The following is an 11124-nucleotide window of genomic DNA, read 5'->3' on the forward strand; positions in this document are numbered from 1 at the left end:
TGGGATGGTCAATATGACTGACGTACAATCAGGATGACCTCAGAGGGAGTGACAAGCCAGGGAGTCTCTGCACTAGCCAAGCTAAGAGGCTACCCTATGCAGGTTAGGCACAGGACAACTGGGTTTCTCAGTCATCAGTAAAGCAGTTACCAATCACCATTGAGGGCTGGTCACGGGGGGACAGCCACTGAAGACACCAGGAGTTACAAACTGTGACTTTGTCCTCACTACAATGAGAATTCTGAGATCAGAAATCAAATCCGGCACTTAATAGGCAGAAAGAAGAAAAGTGGGCAAATAGGCACGTAAGGTCTCCTTGGGGGAGCTATAAATACACACACACACACACACACACACACACACACACACACACACACAGTGTTTCAAATCAGTTTAGACCATTGGTTTTCAAAAATGGCTGTTCATCTGAACCACAATCAGGAAATGTTTTAAAACTATGATTTCTGAGCCCAGTATAGACCTGCTGCATCTGAAAATCTATGCCCGAGGAATGGAAGTCTATCTTTTGTCTAGGGCAGTATCTGATTCAAGGCTATACCTAGATTTGAGGGGTCCAGAGCCCAGTTCTCTTTCCCTGCACCCTCAGACTGAATGCGGTAGCGTCCCTACCCGAGAAATAAACTGTAGGAAGATTTCCAAACTGAAGAGCCAAGAAAAGTAGGAAGCAGGCATGCAAGTTACAAACCGAATGAGAGGCTAAAATGATCTCCTGGCTCCAGGACAGATCCATGAATATGAAAGTTTAAACTGTATTTCCCATAACGGCGTTTGGCTCCTGACCTGAACACATGGCACTGGCTGTGTGGAGTCATTCATAGGATTTTCCCTCTGCCTCAGCATCCTCCTGGGCCCTTGAGCACAAAGCGCAAGGCCCACTAGAATGGGAGAAAGGAAAGGGAAAACACTAGGAAGAACAAAATGAAACCTAAATTATTTTCTCCAAATGTTATCCTACGCATACACATAATACGCAGCTGGACCTGGGATGTTAGTTATGATGGAGGAAAAGAGAAGAAAAGGATTTCCAGGTTTTAGCCAAACACACCAGTCATACATACAGGTATAGGCCAGAAGACGTTATGACGAAGTGTTGGACAAAGTGAATATAAACAGCACGCATCTTCTCCTCCCTGTTCAAACCCTGGTGGGTGTCTGCTCAGGAATTGAGGACATCTCTGAGCCTCTGAGGAAGACATGAGGAATCTGGAAGATCTCCAGAGGGAAACAAACAAAAAAACAAATGGTCAGATGGGACATCCCAGTTATGACTTCGTAATTCTTCAGTGGACAAAAACCCAGGTGGCAAAATGATTTGACAGAAACTTTTTGTCTATCTCATGAAAAGGGCAAGTGAAGTGTACTCAAATGGAGTCCACAAACCACGGATAACTGTCTTGGCACATACCTGTTGAAATGCAAGAGAGAGAGAATTCTAGGACATATTGTCATCTATGGGTGCTGATCAATAGCGTTTATTCTTCCAAAGGATAGGATTAGAAAAATAAAGTGAAAGGGAGAGACAGAAAAGAGGGAAGAAGTGAAGGAAGGTGGAAGAGGAAGAAGAGGGGAAGGAGGATGAGAAAAGGGGGAAGGAAATAAAAAGACAAGAATCGGTCAATAGTGTATAAAAATTCATGGGAGAGGACCATTATGATTGGGCCCAAGGAGGAAAAAAATCTGCCTTTCTACGAAATTACTTTGTTCTGAGTTAGAAGCAATAATAGGCTAACCCCAACCTTAAGCCAACATATCAAAGTTCAATCAGAGATCGAATATATATACATATATTCGTGGTGATGGAGGAAAAGAGAGAAACAGGATTTCCAGGTTTTACCTAGATATCAAGGACTTGCCCGTGGTAATGGTGGGAACTAGTTAAGCTGTCTCTGAAAGACTGTTCTCTTCATGAATGAAGTTGGAGCTTGTAGTCCACAGGGCAGGCCATCAGCAAGGGAAGGCGGGTACAAAATGTGAGAGAGCAAGAAGAAGACATAATCCACAGGATGAGCTGAAGCTCAGGAGGATGACCCGAAACCCAAGTCCATCCTTACTGCCCGTGGCTTCGATGGTGTGGGTGTCCTTCAGAAGCTGGAACGCTCTATCATGGAGCTGAACACACACTGCCTGGCTCAGGGCTCAGGGAGGCTGCAGGAGTCCCCGGGAAGGGGAGCGGGGTAGGCCCACCACTGTCTGATGTCAGCGAGGGGAGGCGGCGGGTGGGCAATGAGTGGTGTGCCTGAGCTGCCGGATGTGCTGTGTCCTCTCCGCCCTCCAAAGCCGGTGCCATCACTCTTGTGGCACCCTAAGAGGCAACATGGAAAAGGGGGCTTTGAGGAATGTAGTTTGGCTTAGCCACGTTGACAAACTACAAAGCCAGCACACCCAGTTTGGAGAAGGGAGTGGTTTTTGGTTTTCTTGTGTCCGAGCACATGTACTGTTTCTTAGTGTAGATCAGGGCCTCTTAGCCTCTACAAAATTGACATTTGGGACCAAATAATTCTTTGTCAAGGGGTGGGGAGAGCTGTTTTGTGCTCTGTAGGATGTTTAGCAGCATTCCTTGGCCTCTACCAACCAGATGCTAGCAGCAACCTCTCCTGCTCAGTTGTGATAACCAAAATATCTCCAGATATTGCCAAACATCCTCAGGGGGCAAACTCTTCTGTGGTTGAGAATCACTGGTCTAGAGCTCGTCCTACATGAGGAGAAGAACCATTAGTTCTTTATTCTGGAAATCAACACAACGCTTTGCCCGCAGAAAGTGTTCAGCAATTATTGGCTGAATGCACGCACATGTCCCTAAACAAACATTTACCTATCACCAAAGTGACAAACATACATTTGAAAGAAGGAACTCTGCTCCTGAAATGTTGCTGTTCTGATTTCAGAGCCCAGCTTTTTTTGGCCTAAATTCTCTCCTGGATGATCCTCACTGCTGTGTCTGTCATGGCTGTGTTCACAACTCCTGTATCTTTGTCCCCAGCCCAGACCACTGACCTGTCTGCTAAGTGTCCGTGTTTGAATGCCTCATTGGCCCCTCAGAGCAACATTTCTAAGCTGTGCTCTCCCAGTCCCTCCATCCAGGCTTCTCCTGAACTCCTTCTGTCAGGGAATGTCATCATCTGCAGTAAGCAGACCCAGAAACAACAAGTGATCCTAGATGACTGTCCTAGACTACAACTTACCACTCCCTGCCCTTCCTGTAGCTTCCATCACCCAGCCCCTAGGGCCTCTGCAGACTCGGCCACCACTCCACCCAGAACTCAGGACCCAGTAAGTACTTGTCCTTGGCTCCCCACACACTCTTTTAAACCCTGGCTTGCACATACATACTTCTCCATCATGGTGGGAAGGCTCTTTCTCTCTTATTCATCAAGGTAACGGCTTCTTCTTGTTCAAGACTCAGTTCAGGGTCTTCTCATCCAGCTTCTTCCTTCATCATAGTTCTTTCAGCTAACTGACAACACCTCCACATTCTCCTGTGACATTTTATATGTGTCAGAATGGCTGCCCTTTTTACGTTCCATTATTGAACACTCCATCTTTTCCGCGGGCCTGAGAACTCCTTGAGCTCAGAAACTCTATCTCATCAATATTGTACCACTTTCCAGCACTGGGCCTGGCACAGAGTGGATGCTCACTGAATGCGGTATGACTAAATTATTCTGCCCCAGAGAAAGAAAGTCTCAAGCACTTTGTAATCAAGTATTTTAATTAAAATTAAAAAAAAAAAAAGCAAAAAAAGATCCCAGCATTTTTGTTAATATGCATAAAACTTGGTAAGTTATAACATGGATAATTTCACTTGATCTTCAGAACTGACCGAGTGTTCACAATTGCCCTTTTCTTACCCTCTGCTTTGCCTTGACTTTTGTGAGGTTTCTGCTCCCACCACAGGGCCTTCTGCTTCATCCCATTTAGGGACACCACTAAAGTGTCCCTTTATCAGCTTCTCCCTGGCAGACATTTCCTGCCCAGCTCCCCATTGCTGCGAAGTTCTGCTTATCCTTCCTTGTAACAGAAAAGGCTTTCCTGTTTGTTTTTGAGGCATTTGCAGATGCCTCGACCTCCGGAGATTGGAGGTTCTTCTGTGGCAACTGTCATTTTGAATAAAGTTTCTCCTTGTCTAAGTCTGGGTTTGTGTTTTGTTGTTGTTGTTTTTTTTTTTTTTTTGGTGTTTTTTTGAGAAACCCTCTGATATAAAAACTATGACTAGCCCATTTCATATAAGAGTAAAGTGAGGCTTAGAAAAAAATAAGTAAATTTCTCAGGGTCCCATAAACAGTGTCAACGAAAGAAGAAAGTCCAAACCTTTGGCAAACTTTTATAAGAGTTTATTTGAACCAAAACAACGAGATTCTGGAAGCAGAATCTCCAAGGATTGAAAAAATGCTCCAGAGAATGGCAGGTTTACAGTTTTTAAATATAGAGTCAAAGGAAAAGAACACAAGGAATGTTACATGAAATCCACTGGTGGTAAAAGTTAGGGAAGTGAGAGAAAGCAAAGGGGGGAAATCTCAGGGACTGCGTGAAGAAGTAAGAGGAGAGCTACATACTTGTTTTACATTGGTGGGTACAAGAGAGTTAACATGTAACACTTACTGTAAGTATACATGGTATGGGGCAACAAGAGAATGGACAACGGGAGTGTGGGGTTGTAGAGCCCTGGGGCAAGCGGTTATGCCTGTAAGGGGTCTGGAGAAAATAGTTACTGACATTCCAAGGATATATTATCTTAGATGCACAAAAACAATGGACAGGGCTCACTTAAGGCAAAGATTAACATTTTTAAAATAAATTTATAAGCCAGGAACTTGCCTTCTCACCGTGACCTCTCCAGTGAAGAATTTATGATCAGACCATCCTGTGTGGTTACTCTCTGCCACTGAGCTTGTCAGGTTTCTACGGAGCAGCACCTCTTTTCATTCACAACAGCAATAGGAAATCCAGGATCCAAACCCAGAGAGTCTGACTTTTTGAGCATGAGGATCCACCTTCTCAGCCACTGTGCAAAGTGGCCTCACTGAGTTTTCTAAAAGCATCTAGGCAGCAATGCTTCATTGTGCTCATTTAAGATTTCTATGTAGAACTGAAAACTCTAAAATTTTGTTATTTTTTTTTTAAATGTCAATTCATTCTGTTCATTAATTCACACTGGAGGAGAGCAGTTAGCCACCCCAAAATATGTCTCTTTGGATTATGGATTATTTCAGGCTGGTTCATTTTAAGAAACAAGACATGGGAGAAGCTCTGAACACCAAGTAAAAGTTATCCTTTGGAAAAGGACACTTACATTTGTAAGGGTGTGCCTCACCTTCCTTGACAATCTGTGGAGAAGGTAGAGCCTTAAATCTGCATAACAACCTTACCTTTGTTTTTCCTGGTCATCTACCCTAACAGACTCTTCACTGCAACATATTTTGTTTGGAGCTGAAGGTGGTAGTTAAGGTGATGGCTCCGCCATTTTGGCGAGTTACTCACTTTTCCTGGGTTTCTCTCATGTTTACAGGAAGTGTACATGTTACTAAACTTTCATTTGTTTTCCTTCTGCTAATCTGTGTCAAGTCAATTTGATTATTCGACTAGGCTGAAGATCCTTGAAGAGCAAAGGAAAAATTTCCTCCCTGACAATGCCAACCTGAATTAGTGAAAACCATTCATTAAAATACCATAATCAAAATTAGTATCTTTATATAATCATTCAAAGCACCTATGTAAAGACAACCACACTCCGTGCCCCTGGTTGCTCACTCCTATGCTTTTTATTTCCCAATTATTTCTGTTCAGTTGAGGAAAGCGTGAAAATACGGAATGTATAAAATGGAGTTACTTTAACCAAGGTGCTATAATTATTAACATTGTGAAGGTTGAGGCATGAAGAAAGACTTCATTCTTGTTCTAACTAGCCTGGATACTTAAACTTTTCAGCCCTGCATCGATTCCTGGATATATGAGGTCAGATAATTAAGTTTGCAAACATGTTGCAATGATGTTGCTAAACTTTTTTGATATCAGAGTGATTATTCATTATGAATTTGTACCAATTGGACAAACAGTTAACCAAGTTTACTATTTGGAAGTGCTGAAAAGGCTGTGTGAAAAAGTTAGACGACCTGAACTTTTCGCCAACCATTCATGGCTCTTGCATCACAACAATGCACCAGCTCACATGGTACTTACTGTCTGTGAGGGAGTTTTTAGCCAGTAATCAAATAACTGTATTGAAACACCCTCCCTACTCACCTGATCTGGCCCCCAATGTCTTCTTTCCTTACCTGAAGACAAAGGTAAGGAAAGACATTGTGGGGACAGAGCCCCAAAAAGCAGTTTCCAGGCTCTCGGCCTCACATAGAAAGGTGCTGGCTCAGGTAGTAAATGGCCATCAACTGTGATCAAATGGCCATCAGCTGTGGCTAGTTGGCCATCAGCTGTAACCAGTGAGCCATTGGCCACTAATATAACTGCTGTGGCTAGGCTAGCAAAAAAGGGGGCTAGCAAGAGGATGGTGGCTGAGTCTGCAAGCGGCACAGCGAGGGTTGAGAATTGTGTTGCTCCTGGTTCCTGTGTCTCCAACCCAGTCGCCAGTGAGAGTATAGTGGTGTAACTCCCCTACTTATGGCTCCGTGAGTGTTCCTTTTTGGCCTCACCATGTCCTGCATTCTTATGTGGGGAGTGGGACCAGAGACCCCGCAGACTGCCCCGCGTGACAACTGGTCTAGCGAGCAGAGTCCCCCGCACAACAGACATATTGAAAGGAAGACATTTTGATGACATTCAATACATCAAGGGTAATACGATGACAGCTCTGATGGCCATTCCAGAAAAAGAGTTCCAAAATTGCTTTGAAGGGTGGACTAGGCACAGGCGTCGGTGCATAGCTTCCCAAGGGGAGTACTTTGAAGGTGACCATAGTGATATTCAGCAATGAGGTACATAGCACTTTTTCTGGGATGAGTTTGCAAACTTAATTGTCAGGCCTCATACATATGGACCTTCAGGCAGTCCTCTAATTACCCCCGAAGGACTCAGGTATACATCTACATGACATTCATTACCCAGACAACTGATTGGGACCTGACCCAACTTTCTGGCACCCATCTTCCAGACCACCTGTCATCTGACTGATAACCATCCTGGATCAATCCTAGAACTAAGAATGCAGGACCGATAATTCTCAAGAATGTACTTTTTGCTATAAGAAATTTTACCTTTTCTTCTTTGGATAACTTCTGAATTTTTTGCCTCTCTGTGTTTCCAGTTTGCAAACTCTAAGACCTTTGAATAAATCTCTATCCTTTATTTCTAGCAAAGCCTCCAGACACTTTTTGAGTTTGTTTGACATAGTTATTTTCTCCTCTCTGTGTGGAAGAAGCCAGAATGCAGAGGCTGATTTCTAGAATCCTCAGGGTTAAAAAAGAAGAAAAGAAAGAAAAGAAAAGGCAGGTTCCTAAGCTCTATGCACCCCATGCAGCAGCAAGGAGGCTTACCTGTCCCTTATGCCCACCACCCCACTGTGGGCTGACACTTGCAGAGCATGCACTCTGATGTGGACACCATTTTTCACCTGTGTCAGGCCAATTTATACCGTAGCCCTCATGGGTAGTTGTGTTGTTATTAGTACCTTATGTGAGAAATGAGGAGACTGAGGCATGAAGAGGCTGAGCAAGAAACCCAAGGTCACAGAGCAAGTTGGTGGCAGAACTAGCATTAAACACAGGACCCCTGGCTCCAGAATCTGAGCTGCCCCCAACCCCACCAGGCTCTCCTGCCCTGTCCTTGCCAAGACTGTCCTACCGCCGCACTACAGCTCGGCTGTTTTCCACTAACAAGGCAAAGGTTAATGTCCATCTTGACACCATTCAGACTGGTAGCACTTTCTGTCACATGATCGATCACAGAATCCTCAGTATGATATATGCAGACAGACCTCAACATTAACTGATTCTTCAATATCCACTTATATTCATTCTCAAGAAGCTCAATGAACTGAACTAAATGAAAATAGTGACAGGCATTGCAGACATTGGGCTAAAGAGGAAAGACTACCAGGAGACGACATTTCATCCCTGTGAATTATCCTCACCTCCTCATCCAAAATGTGGCATGGGATGGTCATATATAAACTTTAATAAATATGGTTTTCTATGCTTTTAAATTTCTGTTTCTGTGGATGTCTTATAATGTGCCCAATACATTAGAACAGTATTCTATGTATATAATGTATAAACAAAGAAAAAAACAAATAGACATACCCCGGGGCTCCATGATAAAACAGTTTGGAGACTATTCATCAGCGGTGGTGGTCCTCAAAATTGAGTCTACCTGGAAGCTTGCTAAATAAATGCAGATTCCCAGTCCTCAGCCTCATTCAGATTCAGAAGTCAGAGAAATTCACATTTTTACACTAACATCTTAGTATATTCTGAAACTTGCTCCGAAAATGCCTTTTTTTCCCCTCTGTATTTAAAAATAACTTTATTCTCACTCAAAATCCTCAGATCTCCCTAGCAAAGGATATATAAGTGAGTGCAAAGAAGGAGACAAAAATATCAGTCTCCTGCATGTCTTTCTACTGCCACTTAACCCTGAGACCCGCCTTTTTCCCCAGCCTCGGCCTGTTGCTCCCCTAAGGGGGCGCTGGTCACCACACCATGGCAAAGCCAACTGCTGCCCTCTAATGGCCATTGAGCCCAGCAGGTCACTTAGCAGACCATTTCTCAAGGGCAGGTTTCGCCATCTTTCTAAAGAATCCAATTTTTCTCTAATATTTTCTCATCAAGGAACATTTTCCAAAAGCCTTGCTAATTCAAGACATGGAAGGGCAATCAAACTATTCAATCAAAAAAGGTGCCATCCAAAGGAAGCGTTGCAGAACGAAAGGCAATATTCTCACAAACATATTCATTCATTCAACAAGTGTTTTGAAAATGTTTGTAACAGTGTACTAGGCATTGTTCAAGGTGCTACTACAAAACAAACAAAAATTCCTGTTTTCACAATGACGACAGGCTAATGGGAGGAGACCATGAGGAAATGAATTGTATCTCACTCTTAGATGGTATTACGTGTGGAGAACAATGTGGCCTGGGAGGAAGCTAGGGGAAAGCTCACAAAAAAGAACAACAGGAGCAGTTTATCAACCACCTATGAATTATTAGATGTTCCACATAAGTCACTTCTCTTAATCTTCACTACTGCCTCATTGTACCCAGACTGTTTTTATATGACAATAGCTGGTTTTACATGTAAAGAAACTGAAGTTCCAAAACTTTCAGAAACTTGGTCAAGGTGCTAATTAATAGCTGCACTGCGCAAAACTTCTGACCTGGTGGTAGGAACAAAGCCCAAGGCAAATTTGTAAAGGAGAAGGCCCACACCTGCCTTTTCTTAATGCTGACACCCACCTTCTCCAGGCCAGACCTCACCTTTCCCCATTGATGTTCCCCTTGTTCTCATTCTCTGAAACCTTATTTTACAATATGCTAATTCTATAAATGGATTTTCTTTCGAGAATGCAAGGGGCTAATGACTGTTAATCTCTGTAAATCCCACAAATTAATTTACCTATTTACATCCCCATTAGTCAAATTATCATAACCCAGGCAACGCTTTTTCTGGAAATATTCCCTAATCCTAATGGTGGAAATACCAGGCCCTCCAGTTGGGCCGTGGAGAACGTGCTTGCTGAAATTATGTCATTTATGGGGATTAGACTTATAGTTAAATATCAGTATCTCATCCTCCAGTGTGTAATAACTATTAGACTCTCAAAAATGCTAAGAGAAAAAGAATCCATGTTTGAGTACAAGACATAAATCCACCTATCCCTAAATGTAGAAAATCTGTTCAATTATTAGGGAAGATTATAAAATGGGGGGAAATGAGCATTTTACAGATAAAGCGAATAAGAAATGAGACTCAGAAAGGTTAAGGGGATTTGGGAGATGACAATTATATCTGTCATTTCTGATAAAGCTGGCATTAGTGCCTGACTTCCAACACTGAGGTTTTGGGGGATTTTAATTGTTTCTTTGTTTTTCGTCTACCCACCTTCAACTCTCATACTTTGAGGACATTGACAAAACAGATTGAATTGAATAAAAAGATTCAATATTATAAAGATGTCAATTCTGCCTAAATGACTCTAAAAGTGTAATGTTGTTCCAATACACACACACACACACACACACACACGAACTAAAGATGCCTCATTCCTGTAACACAGTAGGTTGTCATTATATATTGGTTCCCTTCCATTTTCATTTCCATGCCTTTGTTTAACAGTTCCCTATTCCCAGAATGCTCTGCCTGCTCCTGTCGGCTTACTTCACTGGGGAGCCCCAAATTATCTCCCTTTCTCCAGAACTACCGTGTTTCCCTGAAAATAAGACCTAGCTGGACAATCAGCTCTAATGTGTCTTTTGGAGCAAAAATTAATATAATGTCCAGTCTTATTTTACTATAAAACTGGGTATAATATAGTATAGTATAATAAAATATAAATAATATAATACCGGGTCTTATATTAATTTTTGCTCCAAAAGACACATTAGAGCTGATTGTCCTGCTAGGTCTTATTTTCAGGGAAACACGGTACATTAGCATCCACTTGGTGCTAAACACATACTGGCATATTTCCTTTTTGGAGGCAGAGGCCATGATTTCAATTTCTTCCTGTCCTCATGGCACCAGATAGGCCTGTGTATTCAGAGAGGGCCAGCAATCTCTCTCCAATCTGGTTCATCTTCACTTTTCTGCCTGTTTTCCTAAGTCACTCTACTATTAGAAAGCTTCCTGTGGCTTCCGTTATGTAGGATAAACTCCAACTCTGGAATAAAGCATATGAGCTCCTTCCCCATCTACTTAATTGGGCTTCACTTCTTGCCTCATTGTCCCCACACACTGTCCCTCCAGGGCCGTGGACCTTCTCATCATTCTTCTTTCAAAATCCTGTGCTTTCACATACGCTGTTTCCTTTATCTGAAATGGCTGGGAAACTCCTTGAAACTAGGGCTCAGACACCACGGGCTGCTTAAAGCTGTTCGCTCTTCTTCCTTCCCTGCTCTGAGCTCCCATTGCTCTTTGTCCCATAACACATGGACCTGC

Source organism: Rhinolophus ferrumequinum, chromosome 2 (assembly GCF_004115265.2).
Source record: "Rhinolophus ferrumequinum isolate MPI-CBG mRhiFer1 chromosome 2, mRhiFer1_v1.p, whole genome shotgun sequence".
NCBI classification, from domain to species: domain Eukaryota; kingdom Metazoa; phylum Chordata; class Mammalia; order Chiroptera; family Rhinolophidae; genus Rhinolophus; species Rhinolophus ferrumequinum.